General features: G+C 40.4%; 1 protein-coding gene across 2 annotated transcripts in view; it reads right to left on the minus strand.

Moving 5' to 3' along the window:
- The window catches only part of USP45 (ubiquitin specific peptidase 45), an 879,557-nt gene that overhangs the window by 355,835 nt on the left and 503,528 nt on the right, over positions 1-20,194 (minus strand). The window lies entirely within an intron of this gene.

The raw sequence follows: 20,194 nt of genomic DNA on the forward strand, positions 1-20,194 counted from the left end.
TTATATCACAGACTACAGCTGTCTACATATTTTAGACATAGAAAATGTTGTAATAAGACAATGCATTTAAAAATCATTTAAATACTATACATAATAAAAAATATTGTTAATATATAAAAAGATTTACAGGCTATAGAAAGTCGCTATGAAAATCTACAAATAAATTCAGAAAATGTCAGCTCTAAAAATAAAAAAAATATGACAAGGATAATTATAAATTATTTTATTGGGTGATGCTTGATATTCTTATCTGCACCGTAACCAACGTTACAAAATTTGTATAGCGAGAAGGCATTCCGACATAATACAGTATATATTGCCAAAAGAAATCCTGGATAACCAATCTGATAAATTAAAATGACAAATGCGCAAGCCTGAATATTAGTATTTTATGTCCTAGTTCTGATTCATACGGATCAATCACGCATGCACTAGTGAAAGAATAAAAGTGTGCATGCTCAATGCAATCCAATAGGCTTTTAATGATATGCAAAAATGAAACATTGGATTAGTTAATGGTTAAGGACATGTACTGGCCATATTGGAGGGCTGGATTACATGACGTCATCGGCTCATAAAAAAAAAAAAAAAAAATGGCGTTATGCAGCTTAGATTTTTTGTATCAAAGTAGGTCAGTTTCATATACTTTATATTTATGATTGGAAATGTGGGTTCAGATTTTGAATTTTTTTAAAAAAAGTTAGTAATCGTTTAACAAAGCACTTTCATTTCTGACTCCTGGTCTTCTGTCTACTACAAGTGGTGTTTTACCAGGGTTAATTAAGCTTTGATATTGTAAATTTCTAGGAAGGTGCTTTTTTTATTGTGTGAGTGTTATTCCACCAAAAAAAATTAAAGTATTTATTTCAAAAATGTACATTCACTATTTTGCCTGCTTTTCATGTAATTAAAATTGTGCTTTTCTACCCACCAAAGAGTCTGGTGTGAAAATGGTATTCCCAAGTATGCTGCTGTTTACTGGACCCAGCTACATCCTACATAGGAATTGTTTAGATACAAGAACCCATTTACATCTAAACCTAACTGGTTCTAATAACACAGGAATGGTGTCAAGAGGCTTTTCAAGGGTTGCACCTCTGTACTACTTTAAAATAGCATTTTTCTGTAAATTTAAAAAAAAAGTAAATGTCCTTAAACATTTATATAAGCAGAACTTTGTCAATGTGATACTTTACTGTTAATCTTTTACAAATACGTAAATATGTTTTATATCCCCTTTAACGATAATACAAACAGGTACAGTCAAAAATGTTCCAAAGGGGAATTTCAAGAATGTCTGAATTAGGAATTCCACAGAGGGAAATTGGCAGGCTAGCTAGTATGTTTTAAATGTCTTATATATATATGTGTGTGTGTGTATGTGTACAAATGTACAGGTGGCCCTCGTTTTATAACGGTTCAGTTTACACCGTTTCAGAATAACAACCTTTTTTTCCAGTCATGTGACTGTTATTGAGAAGCAGTGCATTTATTAAAATAGCCAGTAGGTGGAGCTGTCCGCTTGTGTTGCAGCAAAGCCAAGCAAGCTGAAATTAATCAGTTTAACCAGACCTGAGCTATCAAGCAGATTTCAAAGGAACAAGGTCTTCCTGTCTACAAATCAGTCCAGATAGGAATGCATAGAAAGAACTGTTTGCAGAAAAATGCAAGTGAAGTCTGTGTTGTGTGATTATTTTATTAGGTTTATAATGCTGTTTAGCAAATGTTTTTGTTCATTTAACTTAGTTTAATGATATATTCTGTGTTGTGTGATTATTTAATTAGGTTTATAATGCTGTTAAGCATTTAAAGTCTTCATTTCAAAGCTTTAAAAATAATGTATTAGGTGTTATTTATGACAATTTTGAGAGGGGCCTGGAACCTATCTCCCTCACTTCCCATTGACTTACATTATAAACTGGGTTTCAATTTACAACAGTTTCGATTTACAACCATTCCTTCTGGAACCTAACCCCGGCGTAAACTGAGGGCTACCTGTATTTATATGTATATATATATATATATATATATATATATATATATATATATATATATATATATATATATATATATATATATATATATATGGTAGTGCTTAGGAGTTTCTTGATCTGCGCTGTGTATGTGGCAAATGTTTATTTTGCTATATCACTTCTCCTGGCATATTTAAATGGCAGCTTGTTTCTGAATATTCCACTATCATCAAATGGAATGTGAAAATAGAAGGTGTGGCGTAGGGTTTCAGAGCTCAGCGCACATAGAAGGGAGAAAAACAAAAACAAAACCAAATTATGGTGCAGTATGTCAGTACTAGGCAAATAAGACACAAAAAGTGAGATAAAAATTGCTCACCTTATTAGACCTCAAACATGTGAGGTATTTTAGATGCGTGGAGGGGATATAATCCCTATCTGTGGTAAAGATGTTCCTTGACTTGTGTGTAGTACTTTTTAGCAGGAAAAACTTGATATCCCTGGAGCAGATGTGTGCTTGTTTTTCAAACAAACTTCTCAACTCTCTGGAGTAAGGTAGAGAAACTTTATTTCTTGTTGTTGTTTTCTTCTTTCTTTTTACTTTATTCTTGAAAAGCTTCTCCTCTCTGGAGTATGGTATAAACTTTATGTATGCCAACCAGTTTGTACCCAGTTTACACACAGTGAGACCAATAGTGGGTGATCTCTGCAGCACTCATGTGATGTATTTTAAAATGATGCTTACAGGGACACAAAGTGAAATTTAAATAAAAACACTTATTTCGATGTCCAATAAAATAATAAACTGATGTCCTCTTTTTAAAGTCCAGATAAAGGTAAGTTGAAGTGTTGTATAATCCTAAAAATCCAGAAGTGGGTTTGTGGTCAGTGCTGATGCAAACACAGCTGGCTGATAAATAAATCAATCACAAATAAAGTTTCTCTACCTTACTCCAGAGAGGAGAAGTTTGTTTGAAAAACAAGTACACATCTGCTCCAGGGATATCAAGTTTTTCCTGCTAAAAAGTACTACACACCAGTCAAGGAACATCTTTACCACAGATAGGGATTATATCCCCTCCACACATCTAACATAACTCACATGTTTAAGGTCTAAAAAGGTGAGCAATTGTTATCTCACTTTTTGTGTCTTATTTGCCTAGTACTGACATACTGCACCATAATTTGTTTTTGTTTTTCTCCCTTCTATGTGCGCTGAGCTCTGTCACTTACCACTTATGCCTTTTTTACCTGTTTTGGCATTGTATGGATATTTACCTATTATATTGAGCATTTGTTTGTGCTAAACAATAAACAGGTATTTCACTGCTTACCATCGTTTGCTTTTCTCAGCTTTACTGGGTGCGCTGATTGTTGGTGTTGTTCTATTATTTGAAGCGCTCTTTTCTCCGCACCAGGACAGCTGAGTATTCTGAGAACACGTCACCACTACGTCAAGGGTGTGTGTCTGACTACGTGAAGCGCACTGATCGTCGGGGACTTTACTCACAGTTAGTGTTTGAATGTTTGAGCGCTTCCCGGTTGCTGCATACGCTGAGCTCTGAAACCCTACTCCACACCATATATATATATATATATATATATATATATATATATATAAACATAGAAACATAGATATTGACGGCAGATAAGAGCCATAGGCCCAGCAAGTCTGCCCGACCTTACCTAACAGTATAAACTTATCTAGTTCGTAGGATAGCCCTATGCTTGTCCCATGCATTTTTAAAGTCCCCCACAGTGTTTGTTGCTACTACCTCTTGAGGAAGTTTATTCCATAAATCAATCACTCTTTCTGTAAAGAAGTGCTTCCTCAAATTACTTCTGAATCTACTACCCTTTAGCTTGAGCTCATGACCCCTTGTTCTTGAATTTTCCATTTTATGTAAAATACCCACAGCCTCAGTTTTACTAAACCCTTTAATGTACTTGAAAGTTGCTATCATATCACCTCTTTCCCTTCTCTCCTCTAAGCTATACATATTTAGGTCGTTGAGCCTATCCTGGTAAGTTTTATTTTTTAGACCATGTACCATTTTGGTAGCCCTCCTTTGCACAGATTCAAGTTTGTTAATATCCTTCTGAAGATATGGTCTCCAGAACTGCACACAATACTCAAGATGAGGCCTAACTAATGATCTATAAAGTGGCATAAGAACCTTACTATTTCTGCTGCAAATACCTCTACCAATACATCCAAGCATTCTGCTAGCCTTACTCGCTGCATTACTACATTGTTTACTAAGTTTTAAATCATCTGAAATAATAATTCCCAAGTCCTGTTCCTCGTCTGTAACAGTCAGTACGATATAGTACAGTACAGTACAGTATATATATATGTATTTACAGACATACATACACATATAAACACATAAATATATATATATACACACATATATAGACATACATATAAGTGCATTGGAGCCCTTTGTAGTTAAGTAGCTGGAAATATGAAAAATTATATTTATGCAATATTCATATTTAATGTGTGTGTGTATAAATATATATTTTACCAACAAATATCATATATATAGAAAACAGAATTTATGCTTACCTGATAAATTTCTTTCTCTTACGGTGTGTCCGGTCCACGGCTTCATCCTTACTTGTGGGATATTCTCAATCCCTACAGGAAGTGGCAAAGAGAGCACACAGCAGAGCTGTCCATATAGCTCCCCTCAGGCATCGCCCCCCCAGTCATTCGACCGACGGTTAGGAGAAAAAGGAGAACCATAGGGTGAAGTGGTGACTGTAGTTTACAAAAATAAATTTAGACCTGACTAAATCGCCAGGGTGGGCCGTGGACCGGACACACCGTAAGAGAAAGAAATTTATCAGGTAAGCATAAATTCTGTTTTCTCTTACATTGGTGTGTCCGGTCCACGGCTTCATCCTTACTTGTGGGAACCAATACCAAAGCTTTAGGACACGGATGAAGGGAGGGAAACAGTCAGGTAACCTAAACGGAAGGCACCACTGCTTGCAAAACCTTTCTCCCAAAAATAGCCTCAGAAGAAGCAAAAGTATCGAATTTGTAAAATTTGGCAAATGTATGCAGTGAAGACCAAGTCGCTGCCTTACAAATCTGTTCAACAGAAGCCTCGTTCTTGAAAGCCCATGTGGAAGCCACAGCTCTAGTGGAGTGAGCGGTAATTCGTTCAGGAGGCTGCCGTCCGGCAGTCTCATAAGCCAATCGGATGATGCTTTTCAGCCAGAAGGAAAGAGAGGTAGCAGTTGCTTTCTGACCTCTCCTCTTACCAGAATAAACGACAAACAAGGATGATGTTTGTCTGAAATCTTTTGTTGCTTCTAAATAGAATTTTAAAGCACGAACCACATCTAGATTGTGTAACTGACGTACCTTTTTAGAAACTGGATTAGGACACAGAGAAGGAACAACTATTTCCTGGTTAATATTCTTATTGGAAACCACCTTTGGAAGAAAACCAGGCTTGGTACGCAAAACAACCTTATCTGTATGGAACACCAGATAGGGTGAGGTACACTGCAAAGCAGACAATTCAGAAACTCTTCGAGCAGAAGAAATAGCAACCAAAAACAAAACTTTCCAAGATAGTAACTTAATATCTACGAAATGTAGAGGTTCAAACGGAACCCCTTGAAGAACTGAAATAACTAAATTTAGACTCCATTGAGGAGCCACAGGTCTGTAAACAGGTTTGATCCTAACTAAGGCCTGTACAAACGCCTGCACATCTGGCACAGCTGCCAGACGCTTATGTAACAGAATAGACAGAGCAGATATCTGTCCTTTCAACGAACTAGCTGACAATCCTTTCTCCAATCCTTCTTGGAGGAAAGATAACAACCTTGGAATCCTAATCTTACTCCACGAGTAACCCTTGGATTCGCACCAACAAAGATATTTTCGCCATATCTTATGATAAATTTTCCTAGTAACAGGCTTTCTAGCCTGGATCAGAGTATCTATAACTGATTCAGAGAACCCACGCTTAGCTAGAATTAAGTGTTCAATCTCCAAGCAGTCAGTTGCAGAGAAACTAGGTTTGGATGTTTGAATGGACCTTGGATTAGAAGGTCCTGCCTCAAAGGTAGCTTCCATGGTGGAGCCGATGACATATCCACCAAGTCTGCATACCAAGTCCTGCAAGGCCACGCAGGAGCTATCAGAATTACCGAAGCCTTCTCCTGTTTGATTCTGGCTACTAGCCGAGGGAGAAGAGGAAACGGTGGAAAGACATAAGCCAGATTAAATGACCAAGGCTCTACTAGAGCATCTATCAATGTCGCCTTGGGATCCCTGGACCTGGACCCGTAAAGGGGAACTTTTGAGTTCTGGCGGGACGCCATCAGGTCCAGTTTTGGAAAACCCCATAGTTTGGTTAGTTGAACAAAAACCTCCGGGTGGAGCTCCCACTCCCCCGGATGAAAAGTCTGATGACTCAGATAATCTGCCTCCCAGTTGTCTACTCCTGGGATGTGGATTGCAGATAGATGGCAGGAGTGATCCTCCGCCCACTTGATGATCTTGGATACCTCTCTCATCGCCAGGGAACTCTTTGTTCCCCCCTGATGATTGATGTACGCAACAGTCGTGATGTTGTCCGACTGAAATCTGATGAATTTGGCCTCCGCCAGCTGAGGCCAGGCCTGGAGCGCATTGAATATCACTCTCAATTCTAAAATGTTTATCGGGAGAAGAGATTCCTCCCGAGACCATAAACCCTGAGCTTTCAGGGAGTTCCAGACCGCACCCCAGCCTAAGAGACTGGCATCGGTCGTGACAATGATCCACTCTGGTCTGCGGAAACTCATTCCCTGAGACAGGTGATCCTGAGACAACCACCAGAGGAGCGATTCTCTGGTTTTCTGGTCCATTTGTATCTGGGGAGACAAATCTGCATAATCCCCATTCCACTGTTTGAGCATGCACAGTTGCAGTGGTCTCAAATGAATTCTGGCAAAGGGGACTATGTCCATTGCCGCAACTATTAGACCGATTTCCTCCATGCACCGAGCCACAGAAGGCTGAGGATTGGCATGAAGAAATCGACAGGAATTCGAAAGTTTTAACTTCCTGACCTCCGTCAGAAAGATTTTCATTTCTACCGAGTCTATTATTGTTCCCAGGAAGGGAACCCTTGTGACCGGGGACAGAGAACTCTTTTCTACGTTCACCTTCCATCCGTGAGATCTTAGAAAGGCCAACACAATGTCTGTATGCGCCTTTGCTCTGTGAAAAGACGACGCTTGTATTAAGATATCGTCTAGGTAAGGTGCTACTGCAATGCCCCGCGGTCTTAGAACCGCTAGAAGGGACCCTAGCACCTTAGTGAAAATTCTTGGAGCGGTGGCCAACCCGAAGGGAAGAGCCACAAACTGATAATGCTTGTCCATGAAGGCGAACCTTAGGAACTGATGGTGATCCTTGTGGATAGGAATATGCAGGTACGCATCCTTTAAATCCACGGTAGTCATATATTGACCCTCCTGGATCATCGGTAAGATTGTCCGGATAGTTTCCATCTTGAATGATGGAACTCTGAGAAATTTGTTTAGGATTTTTAAGTCCAGAATTGGCCTGAAAGTTCCTTCCTTCATGAATTTGACCAGTTAAACACACTACAGTATTATGCCACAGCTTCTGCTGAGGCTTTTACCATCCTTAGGGATTATTTGGAGTAGAAATAAGCCTGTCTGAAGTCTCTCTGGACACCACACGTGAGGCTGCATGAACTGTCTTGTCAAAAACAACTGCGAAACTGAGGCGCGAAAATGAGTCCTCCTCCCTCTGCATTACAAAGTGCTGGGGCCTTTCTGAGGAGATTAGGAGTCTAATCAAATGCCAGGCGAATAAAAAACCCCATAAGCGTTTTTATAAGTCACAAAAACACCTAAACTATAAATAATTATGCTAAGAAGCAATCGATTAAGCCCAAAATAGTGTCAACCAGCAACTAAGCCCTTTATTTAAGCCATTATTTTATACATAGTCTAAGAAACATGGCTTACCTTCCCCTATGGGGATTACTGACAGTCTTCTAGCATTACTGGGTTTTGTTAGAAAAATGACTAATCATACCTGAAGCAGTTAAGCCTGTATTCAACAGTCCTGCGTGGGAACAGCAATGGATTTTAGTTACTGATGCTAAAATCATAGTCCTCTCAGCAGAAATCTTCATCACTTTCTGCTTCAGAGTAAATAGTACAAGCCGGCACTATTTTAAAAAAAAACAAACTTTTGATAGAAGAAATAAAAACTACAAACTAACACCACAAACTCTTTACCACCCCCGTGGAGATGCTACTTGTTTAGAGCGACAAAGAGAATGACTGGGGGGGCGGAGCCTGAGGGGAGCTATATGGACAGCTCTGCTGTGTGCTCTCTTTGCCACTTCCTGTAGGGATTGAGAATATCCCACAAGTAAGGATGAAGCTGTGGACCGGACACACCAATGTAAGAGAAATATGTATTTATGAAGAAATAGAATATATTCTTCTATGTGAAGAACATTGGAATGTGAAATGTTAATATTTCATGTTGGGTTAGCGCACTTGGGAAAATGCAATCTGATTTGCACTCAAGTAAGGCTGTTAGGTCTTTTCCCCACTTTTCATGCTACATTGAAGTCTATGGGAGAATATGTTAACACAATCCCAATATTATAACTTCTGCTTTTTGTGGACATCGGGTTAGTCTACAAGCGAAAACATTTTACTTTCAACTTGTAATATGTGAAGTACCCAATGCGTGCAAAAAGCTTACGTCTAACAGATTTAGAATGCAAGTGGGAGCGATAAATACAGCTCCACTCATAATCTAGCCCATAGAAGGGTATGCCTTATACATTCTACTAGAAACAGAGGGGATGTGACAAGTATCTAATTTAGAACTATGTAAACATTTCAGTAGAGTTCCCACATACTTCATCTAAAGCTTTATTATTATTATCAGGTATTTGTAAAGCGCCAACAGATTCTGCAGCGCTAATATATGACATTGCATTATTTTACCTCAGTCATAAGTATATATGTGAACGGCTACCAATGAATTGAACAATTTGTAAAAAGAGCTATATTTACTTTTTTGGCAAAAAAGCTATAATAATTACAACCAGGACACTGCCCGACAAATGCCCCTTTAGGTTTTTAAAGATAGGTTTTTTGTTTGTTTTTTGTGTGTGTGTGTCTTAGGTTAGGGGTCTTGGGTGAGTTAGCGGTTAGGGGGTTAAAAGAGTAGGAGGAGGGGGTTAATAGATTAGGGGGTTATTACAGAAGGGGTAATGGCAGTTTAGGGGTTAACTAGTGTAGGGTTCTTGCGGTGGGGGAAAAGGCAGTTTAGGAGTTAAGTAGTGTATGGGTTATTGCAGTGGGGTTAATAGCAATTTAGAGGTTACATAGCGTAGTGAAGTAGTTTGCAAAAAGTGATATGGTGGTTTATTGGTTAATATTATAGCAGGGTATTTTGTGACGAGGGATGTGATGGTTTAGGTGTTAATAGAAAAGTGTGGTTAAAAGAGAGGGAGTTAATAGCAATGGGGTAGTGATGGTTTAGGGGTCAATCGTGATGAGTTTAAAAGGTGGATAGTGTAGGTTGTTTAGTGCAACTTTTTTTTGAAGGACAAACCCTTTACGTAGGCTTGGGAGCTAGCGTAAAGAGTTTGAGGATAAAATGCAATTGCGTTTGAGCAATCACATTTATTTGAACTTGTAATATGAGAGTAAGTTAATGCTATTCCGATATTTAACAAAATTAATCTCTGAAATAGGATCCTCTGAGTCAGAGAAAACCACATCAGCAGAAATACTACAGTATGCTGTCGATCAATACAAACTTCATAGGTTTATGAGAAGTTAGGAGAGAGTTTACGTTAATTTGAAGGTGGAATAGCAGTCATAGCCTTCTCTAAATTATTTGCAATATAATCCTTTACATCAACAGTAATATCATGTACATTAGAATGTGAAAGTAAAACAGTAGATGTATATGTACTATAGAAACATTATCAACAAGTGCCACATATTAGACTGTGAAAGTAAAACAGTAGATGTATATGTACTATAGAAACATTATCAACAAGTGCCACATATTGAAGCTGAAGAAATAAAATCAGCTAATTTAACAAAATACACACTTAGTTTGGTAGACATTGTGTACAGGCAGTATAGTTTCTACAGTAACATCAGAGGCAAAATCAGTTCATCAGAGACATCTTGCAAAATGTAAAGAAAAAAAATAACATTTAAACAAAATAGCAGTTTCAGGAATGGGAAAAAAATGATTATATGAAAAACAAAAGCAAATATCATAGCCCTATGTAACAAATAAAAACAGAGAGCCAAAGAGGGAGAGACTTAATATAACAAAAACAGCGTGCCAACAAAGATGACGCAAATGCTGAGAAAAAAAACTTTTGGTGCCAAGGATAACAGGAAATGACACGATTTGCGTAATAATGGGCGCGATTTCTTGCCAAAGAAATTGCATCAACAAAGACGCAAGAAATGACGCGTCACAACAAACGCAATCTTCGCGGCACAAAAATTTGATATTTTGATTGAATTATATAATTCTCAGTTAAATACTACATGATCTTTTCGGCTGGCTTATGTTTTTTCCTCCTCTGGTACTTCTTTCCAGAGTGATTACCAAGATCTGCAGATCTGGTTCAGATATCTAATTGTCCAGGCTTTCTCAGGCAGAGAGATTTCTCTGATTCTGTTGTTGATACTTTGAATCAGGCACTTTGATATAGGCCTGCAAGCCTGTGACTGGGATGATTTATCATAAGATCTTGAAGGCCTTTATTTTCTGGGGTATTGATCTTTTTTTTTTCTGGCATTCTTTTAGAATTCCTTGGGTTTTATTAATTTTGCAGGATAGTTTAGATGAGGATTTATCTGCCAACTATTTGAAAGGTCAGGCTTTCTGCTCTTTCAGTTTTTTTTCCCCTAGAAGATTGTTCATCTTTCTAACATTCATGGTTTTTGTTCTAACTTTGGCTAGAAATTAATCTGTTCTGTTGTTTTTTGAAAGGTCCTTCTTTCTTTTGGCTATCTCTTCTGTTATAAGAGTCTATGGCCCCAAGTTATCAATGTCTGGCGGACCTGATCCGACAGTGCGGATCAGGTCCGCCAGATTTCGCTGAATACGGCGAGCAATACGCTTGCCGTATTCAGCATTGCACCAGCAGCTCACAAGAGCTGCTGGTGCAACGCCGCCCCCTGCAGACTCGCGGCCAATAGGCCGCCAGCACGGGGGTGTCAATCAACCCGATCGTACTTGATCGGGTTGATTTCCAGCGATGTGTGTCCGCCTGCTCAGAGCAGGCGGACAGGTTATGGAGCAGCAGTCTTTGTGACCGCTGCTTCATAACTGCTGTTTCTGGCGAGCCTGCAGGCTCGCCAAAAACACGGGGCATCAAGCTCCATTCGGAGCTTGATACATATGCCCCAATGAGTTGTCTGCTCTTTCAATGATTCTTCCTATCTTTCATCAGGATAAGGTAGTTTTGTGTACTCTTTTTTACTTTTTTTTTCCTAACGTTGTGTCTTTGGATGATATAAGTTGGAAAATTGTTGTCCCTTCTTTATGTCTCAATCATTGAATTCCACCTAGATTGATTTTTGCCCATTCTATAACATAAGTTTCCTATTCTTGGGCTTTTTAGAATGATGCTTCTGTTGAACAATTTTGCAATGTAGCTTCTTGGTCTTTTTGCATACTTTTTCTAAAATTCTTTCATTCTGGGGTGATGTTTTTTGTCTCTTCTGAGGCAGCCTTTGGTAGGAAGGCCTTCAGGCAATTGTGTCAGGATAATTTAGATTTCATCTGTTAGTCATTTTAATTGCATTTTACCCTGTTTATTCTTTGGGTTCTCTTTTGGGTTGTGGATTTTGTTTCACTGTAAAAATAAAGATGTTCTTTTTATCATGCCCTTAATTTCTTTCATGAAAGTGGCAAGAGTCCATGAGCTAGTGACGTATGGGATATCCATTCCTACCAGGAGGGGGCAAAGTTTCCAAAACCTTGAAATGCCTATAAATACACCTCCCACCTCACTCACACCTTAGTTTTACAAACTTTGCCTTCGTTGGAGGATAGTGAAGCAAGTCGTGCTTGATTTCTTCTGTGAAAGGCGCTTCTAAGCATTTTGAAGCCCAATTCCTCTCAGAGTACAGTGTTTCTCAGAGGGATGTGAAGTGATCGAGTGCACGGAGCCGCGTCCGCAAAAGGTGGAAGTGGAACGCATAGGAAAACACCCACATAAGTAAGCAATTGGAGCGGTGCTTGCCCCGACAGAGATCTGTTAAGGAGCTGAAGCGTTGTTAAAGCGAGCGCTGGAAAGGCGGATACAGGAATCGGGGTGAGTTTGTCTAAAGGTGTTTTTCCCACAATTGCAGTTCCACTGAAGCAGGTGAACATACCATGATTATCACTTGAGCAGAACTGTTTTTTTCCCTGACTGAAAATTGTACATAACAAGGGAGTGCTCTTGCTCTGAATGGACAGGTATGGGTAATGAGAGAGGACAAATCCCAGGTATATCTAAATAAGTACTCTGAAGCCGTTAATCTGAGGGAGTTGTCAAGTCTCTGTTGTAAGTGGCATACACCCCCCGATAGACACTTAATAAGAAAGCACCCTTTTTGAATCGCTGACTGGGCGAATTGAGGATATAAGATTGGAATTGAGTCCTTGGGAAAGCAGTGGTGGTCTACCTGTAGAGAGGGGTAGCTACTCCTCGAGAATAAGAACATTAGACACTGTATAAGGCTCACAGCATATGGGCTTAGATGGACTAAGAGAAATGCTAAACTCCAGGAAAAGAAAGCCAAGACAAGTTAGGAAATATATATGGGGATCTTTTAAGCCAATTAGATCACCTCCAAACTTAGACTGGCTTGAGAGGCCTTCTTACTACGAGTTGGCTAATCTGGACTGAAACTGACTGGACTTCAGTGATATATATGATTGGTTTTACTATGTATATTGTGTTTTTTTTTTGTCTTCTCTTCTAGCTATTTTCCCACATAGCTGCAATAATAACAGATAGCTGTTGATAGTAATTTAGGGTCGTGGTGGCACTACACTCTGACTGTTTGTATTAGGAATAAGGAGTCTGTAACTGGATAAAAACAAAATTTATGCTTACCTGATAAATTTCTTTCTTTTGCAATGTACTGAGTCCACGGATTCATCCTGACTTGTGGGATATTAACCTTCCTAACAGGAAGTGGCAAAGAGAGCACCACAGCAGAGCTGTCTATATAGCTCCCCCCTTAACTCCACCCCCCAGTCATTCGACCGAAGGCCAAGGAAGAAAAAGGAGAAACTATAATGTGCAGAGGTGACTGAAGTTTTTAAGAAAAAATACCATCTGTCTTGAATAGACAGGGCAGGCCGTGGACTCGGTACATCTCAAAAGAAAGAAATTTATCAGGTAAGCATAAATTTTGTTTTCTTTTGCATGATGTACCGAGTCCACGGATTCATCCTTACTTGTGGGATACCAATACCAAAGCTTTAGGACACGGATGAATGAAGGGACAAGACAGGAACCTAAACGGAAGGCACCACTGCTTGCAAAACCTTTCTCTTGTGACTGAATCGGTGATGGACTTCCGTTTGGGGAGGGGCCTCGCAGACACATGCGAGCATAGCACCCGACAATATTGGGTGATTACAAGCCACTCTTAACCCTCCACGCCGAGACTCTTTTGCCGAGAAGCTATACTTGAGCTAAGAGACACAGTGGCGAGCTCGAAGCCCACTATCCGTTGAATTGGGCCAAGTCGTTAAGGCCTAAAAACCCCTGTTCACAAAACTAACCTCTGCTCTTGGGAGATTGCTGAAGGCGCAAACCGCAAAGAGGGGTATCTCATACAAAAGCAGAGCCATTGAGCTGTTCGGAGAGACACCAACACTTGGTGGAAAGGAGAGCCGGGAGGGTAGTGCCGTGGCGACATCGTGGGACACAGCAAGGACTCAGGCTTCTTCATGGTGGTAGACCAGGAGGGGTGCATGCGAGCCAGAGTATAAACTACAGAACAAGCCCGGGATACAACGCAAAAATAGCCAGCAGAGCGAGTGATCGAGTGCACGGAGCCGTGTCCGCGAAAGGTGGAAGTGGAACGCATAGGAAAACACCCACATAAGTAAGCAATTGGAGCGGTGCTTGCCCCGACAGAGATCTGTTAAGGAGCTGAAGCGTTGTTAAAGCGAGCGCTGGAAAGGCGGATACAGGAATCGGGGTGAGTTTGTCTAAAGGTGTTTTTCCCACTATTGCAGTTCCACTGAAGCAGGTGAACATACCATGATTATCACTTGAGCAGAACTGTTTTTTTCCCTGACTGAAAATTGTACATAACAAGGGAGTGCTCTTGCTCTGAATGGACAGGTATGGGTAATGAGAGAGGACAAATCCCAGGTATATCTAAATAAGTACTCTGAAGCCGTTAATCTGAGGGAGTTGTCAAGTCTCTGTTGTAAGTGGCATACACCCCCCGATAGACACTCAATAAGAAAGCGTCCTTTTGAATAGCTGACTGGGCGAATTGAGGATATAAGATTGGAATTGAGTCCTTGGGAAAGCAGTGGTGGTCTACCTGTAGAGAGGGGTAGCTACTCCTCGAGAATAAGAACATTAGACACTGTATAAGGCTCACAGCATATGGGCTTAGATGGACTAAGAGAAGTGCTAAACTCCAGGAAAAGAAAGCCAAGACAAGTTAGGAAATATATATGGGGATCTTTTAAGCCAATTAGATCACCTCCACTTAGACTGGCTTGAGAGGCCTTCTTAATACGAGTTGCCTAATCTGGACTGAAACTGACTGGACTTCAGTGATATATATGATTGGTTTTACTATGTATATTGTGTTTATTTTTTGTCTTCTCTTCTAGCTATTTTCCCACATAGCTGCAATAATAACAGATAGCTGTTGATAGTAATTTAGGGTCGTGGTGGCACTACACTCTGACTGTTTGTATTAGGAATAAGGAGTCTGTAACTGGATAAAAACAAAATTTATGCTTACCTGATAAATTTCTTTCTTTTGCAATGTACTGAGTCCACGGATTCATCCTGACTTGTGGGATATTATCCTTCCAAACAGGAAGTGGCAAAGAGAGCACCACAGCAGAGCTGTCTATATAGCTCCCCCCTTAACTCCACCCCCCAGTCATTCGACCGAAGGCCAAGGAAGAAAAAGGAGAAACTATAAGGTGCAGAGGTGACTGAAGTTTTTAAGAAAAAAATATCATCTGTCTTGAATAGACAGGGCGAGCGGTGGACTCGGTACATCGCAAAAGAAAGAAATTTATCAGGTAAGCATAAATTTTGTTTTCTTTTGCATGATGTACCGAGTCCACGGATTCATCCTTACTTATGGGATACCAATACCAAAGCTTTAGGACACGGATGAATGGAGGGACAAGACAGGAACCTAAACGGAAGGCACCACTGCTTGCAAAACCTTTCTCCCAAAAATAGCCTCCGAAGAAGCAAAAATTTGTAAAATTTTGAAAAGGTATGGATCGAAGACCAAGTCGCAGCCTTACAAATCTGTTCAACAGAAGCATCATTTTTAAAAGAGCATGTGGAAGCTACCGCTCTAGTAGAATGAGCTGTAATCCTTTCAGGAGGCTGCTGTCCAGCAGTCTCATAAGCCAAGCGGATGATGCTTTTCAGCCAAAAGGAAAGAGAAGTCACCGTAGCCTTTTGACCCCTACGCTTTCCAGAATAGACAACAAACAAAGAAAATGTTTGACGAAAATCTTTGGTTGCCTGTAAATAGAATTTCAAAGCACGAACCACATCCAAATTGTGCAACAGACGTTCCTTCTTACAAGAAGGATTAGGACACAGAGAAGGAACAACAATTTCCTGATTGATATTCCTGTTAGTAACAACCTTAGGTAGGAACCCAGGCTTGGTACCTTATCAGCATGGAACACAAGATAAGGTGAGTCACATTGTAATGCAGATAGTTCAGAAACTCTTTGAGCTGAAGAGATAGCAACTAGGAACACAACTTTCCAAGATAAAAGCTTAATATCTATGGAATGCATGGGTTCAAACGGAACCCCCTGAAGAACTTTCAGAACTAGATTTAGACTCCATGGCGGAACAACAGGTTTAAACACAGGCTTAATTCTAGTTAAGCCTGACAAAAAGCCAGAACGTCTGGAACATCGGCCAAACGCTTGTGCAACAGAATAGACAGAGCAGATATCTGTCCTTTTAGGGAACTAGCTGACAATCCTTTCTCCAATCCCTCTTGGAGAAAAGACAAAATCCTAGGAATCCTGATTTTACTCCAGGAGAAGCCTTTGGATTCGCACCAAAAACGATATTAACGCCATATCTTATGATAGAATTTCCTGGTAACAGGCTTTCGAGCCTGAATCAAGGTATCTATGACCGACTCAGAGAAACCCCGCTTTGATAGAATCAAGCGTTCAATCTCCAACCAATCAGTTGCAGAGAAATTAGATTTGGATGCTTGAATGGACCTTGAATGAGAAGCTCCCGTCTCAGTGGCAGAGTCCATGGTGGCAGAGATGACATGTCCACCAGGTCTGCATACCAAGTCCTGCGTGGTCATGCAGGAGCTATCAAGATCACAGCAGCTCTCTCCTGTTTGATTCTGGCAATCAAACGAGGAAGGAGAGGAAATGGCGGAAACACGTAAGCCCGGTTGAACGACCAGGGTACTGCTAGAGCATCTATCAATACTGCCTGAGGATCGCTTGACCTGGATCCGTAACAAGGAAGTTTGGCGTTCTGACGAGACGCCATCAGATCTAATTCTGGTGTGCCCCATAGCTGAACCAGTTGAGCAAACACCTCCGGATGGAGTTCCCACTCCCCCGGATGAAAAGTCTGACGACTTAGAAAATCTGCCTTCCAGTTCTCTACACCTGGGATATAAATCACTGACAGATGGCAAGAGTGAGCCTCTGCCCAACGGATTATCCTTGAGACTTCTATCATCGCTAAGGAACTCTTTGTTCCGCCCTGATGATTGATATAAGCCACAGTAGTGATGTTGTCCGACTGAAACCTGATGAATCTGGCCGAAGCCAGCTGAGGCCATGCCTGGAGAGCATTGAATATCGCTCTTAATTCCAGAATATTTATCGGTAGGAGAGCCTCCTCCCGAGTCCACAAACCCTGTGCTTTCAGGGAATTCCAGACTGCACCCCAGCCTAGAAGGCTGGCGTCTGTTGTCACTATAACCCATTCTGGCCTGCGGAAACACATTCCCTGGGACAGATGATCCTGCGACAACCACCAAAGAAGAGAGTCTCTGGTCTCTTGATCCAGATTTATCTGAGGAGATAAATCTGCATAATCCCCATTCCACTGATTGAGCATGCAAAGTTGCAGTGGTCTGAGATGCAAGCGAGCAAACAGAACTATGTCCATTGCCGCTACCATTAGACCGATTACCTCCATACACTGAGCCACTGACGGCTGAGGAATGGAGTGAAGAGCTCGGCAGGTGGACAAAATCTTTGATTTCCTGATCTCCGTCAGAAATATTTTCATGTCCACCGAGACTATCAGAGTCCCTAGAAATGAAACTCTTGTGAGGGGGGAAAGAGAACTCTTTTCTACATTCACCTTCCACCCGTGAGATCTTAGAAAGGCCAACACTAAGTCTGTGTGTGACTTGGCTAGTTGGAAAATCGACGCTTGAATTAGAATGTCGTCTAGATAAGGCGCCACTGCTATGCCCTGCGGCCCTAGGACCGCCAGAAGGGACCCTAGCACCTTTGTGATGATTCTTGGCGCTGTGGCCAACCCGAAGGGAAGAGCCACAAACTGGTAATGCCTGTCCAGAAAGGCAAACCTGAGGAACTGGTGATGATCTTTGTGGATAGGAATGTGTAGATATGCATCCTTTAAGTCCACGGTGGTCATATATTGACCCTCCTGGATCAATGGTAAGATAGTCCGAATGGTCTCCATCTTGAAAGATGGGACTCTTAGGAATTGGTTTAGGATCTTGAGATCCAGAATTGGTCTGAAGGTTCCCTCTTTTTTGGGAACTATAAACCGATTGGCGTAGATAAAATAAAACTAAAAGCATAACACCTCTTTCACTTTACCCTTCCTGCTTAGAGCCGGCAAAGAGAATGACTGGGGGGTGGAGTTAAGGGGGGAGCTATATAGACAGCTCTGCTGTGGTGCTCTCTTTGCCACTTCCTGTTAGGAAGGATAATATCCCACAAGTAAGGATGAATCCGTGGACTCGGTACATCATGCAAAAGAAATAAACAGATCCAGTGTGTAATTTAAGGCACTGATAGATATTTAGGCACTATCTATACTTATTTTGAAAAGGTGTTGCGTAGACGGCAGCACACACACAGTATACTAGATTTTGCACAACCCAAGAGAGTTATATTTAACCCTGTGGGTTTACAATATTCACACAGGTATATATAGATATCTATATGTGTATATATATATATATATATATATATATATATATATATATATATATATATATATATATATATATATATATATATACATATACACTTAATATTGATTTTTTTTTTCCACATGCTTGTTGTTTTCACTGTTTTACTGATCGCACTTTATGGAAAGGTTTGTCACTATGCCCGGCAAAGCAAAGGGAAAAAAAGCTAAGATTAGTGAGATGGAGAATAGCTTAGAAATTCAGTCTCCAGCTTCTTTAAACCCAGATAAACAAATCTTGATCAACCAGATTGCAGATCTGATTATGCCTCAATTTAATATACTTAAAGCTGAAATCTCAGAATGGGCTGGTGAAGTAAGACAATTTTCAGCACATTTTGCTGAGGTAGAATTTAGGGTCTCTGATCTGGAAGACCAAGCAAGGGCACAAGACACAATTCGTCAAAAACAGGGGGAGTTAATCAAATCGTTACACTCGCGGTTGGAGGATCTAGAAGATCGCTCCCGCAGAAACAACATTAGAATAATAGGCCTCTCTGAAACCATCCAACAGCAAGATTTAGTTCATTTTGCTGCAGTGGAACTACCCCACTTGTTAGGCATCAAAAATGTGGAGAAGCCATTTATAGTTGAAAGAGCCCATAAAATGGGGGTAGCACGATCCAATCCGGACGGCACTACTAAACCTAGGCCAGTCATGGTTAAGTATTTATGTTTCCAAGATAAAGTTATGCTGATGAATCACTTTAGAAAAATAAACCCTTAGATGCATGGTCAAGATAAAATCCTGTTGTTTCAGGACTTTTCAGTAGAAACGTCACTTAAAAGGAGAGAGATGGCCCCATTTTGTTCGATGCTCTTTAAGAAAGGCATTCAGGCAAGAATGTTGTACCCGGCAAAGATAATTGTAAATGTAAAGGGCGAAAGTTATACTTTAAACAACCCTCAAGAAACCAAAGGGTTTATAAATATACTAACCTAACTGAAGAGGCGGTTTTGAAAACGTACCTAGTAACTAGACATATTTGTCTATAATGGGGTTTTGTATGGGTTTTTTTAGGGGTGGGAGGGTTTTTTTTTTTTTTTCTTTTTCCCCCTTTTTTTTCCCTCCCTCTCCCTTCCCTCACTGCTCACCTATATAACTAAAAACCCTTTTGCTGTAAACAAATGTTGAATTTCCTTTCTTGGAATGTGGGGGGAATAACCTCCCCAGCCAAAAACATAATTTATGCTTACCTGATAAATGTATTTCTCTTGTGGTGTATCCAGTCCACGGATCATCCATTACTTGTGGGATATTCTCCTTCCCAACAGCAAGTTGCAAGAGGATCACCCACAGCAGAACTGCTATATAGCTCCTCCCCTAACTGCCATATCCAGTCATTCGACTGAAACAAGCCGAGAAAGGAGAAACCATAGGGTGCAGTGGTGACTGTAGTTTAAATTAACATTTAGACCTGCCTTAAAAAGACAGGCGGGCCGTGGACTGGATGCACCACAAGAGAAATAAATTTATCAGGTAAGCATAAATTATGTTTTCTCTTGTAAGGTGTATCCAGTCCACAGATCATCCATTACTTGTGGGATACCAATACCAAAGCTAAAGTACACGGATGAAGGGAGGGACAAGGCAGGCTTAAATGGAAGGAACCACTGCCTGTAAAACCTTTCTCCCAAAAATAGCCTCCGAAGAAGCAAAAGTATCAAATTTGTAAAATTTTGAAAAGGTATGAAGCGAAGACCAAGTCGCCGCCTTGCAAATCT

Source organism: Bombina bombina, chromosome 4 (genome assembly GCF_027579735.1).
Source record: "Bombina bombina isolate aBomBom1 chromosome 4, aBomBom1.pri, whole genome shotgun sequence".
NCBI lineage: Eukaryota > Metazoa > Chordata > Amphibia > Anura > Bombinatoridae > Bombina > Bombina bombina.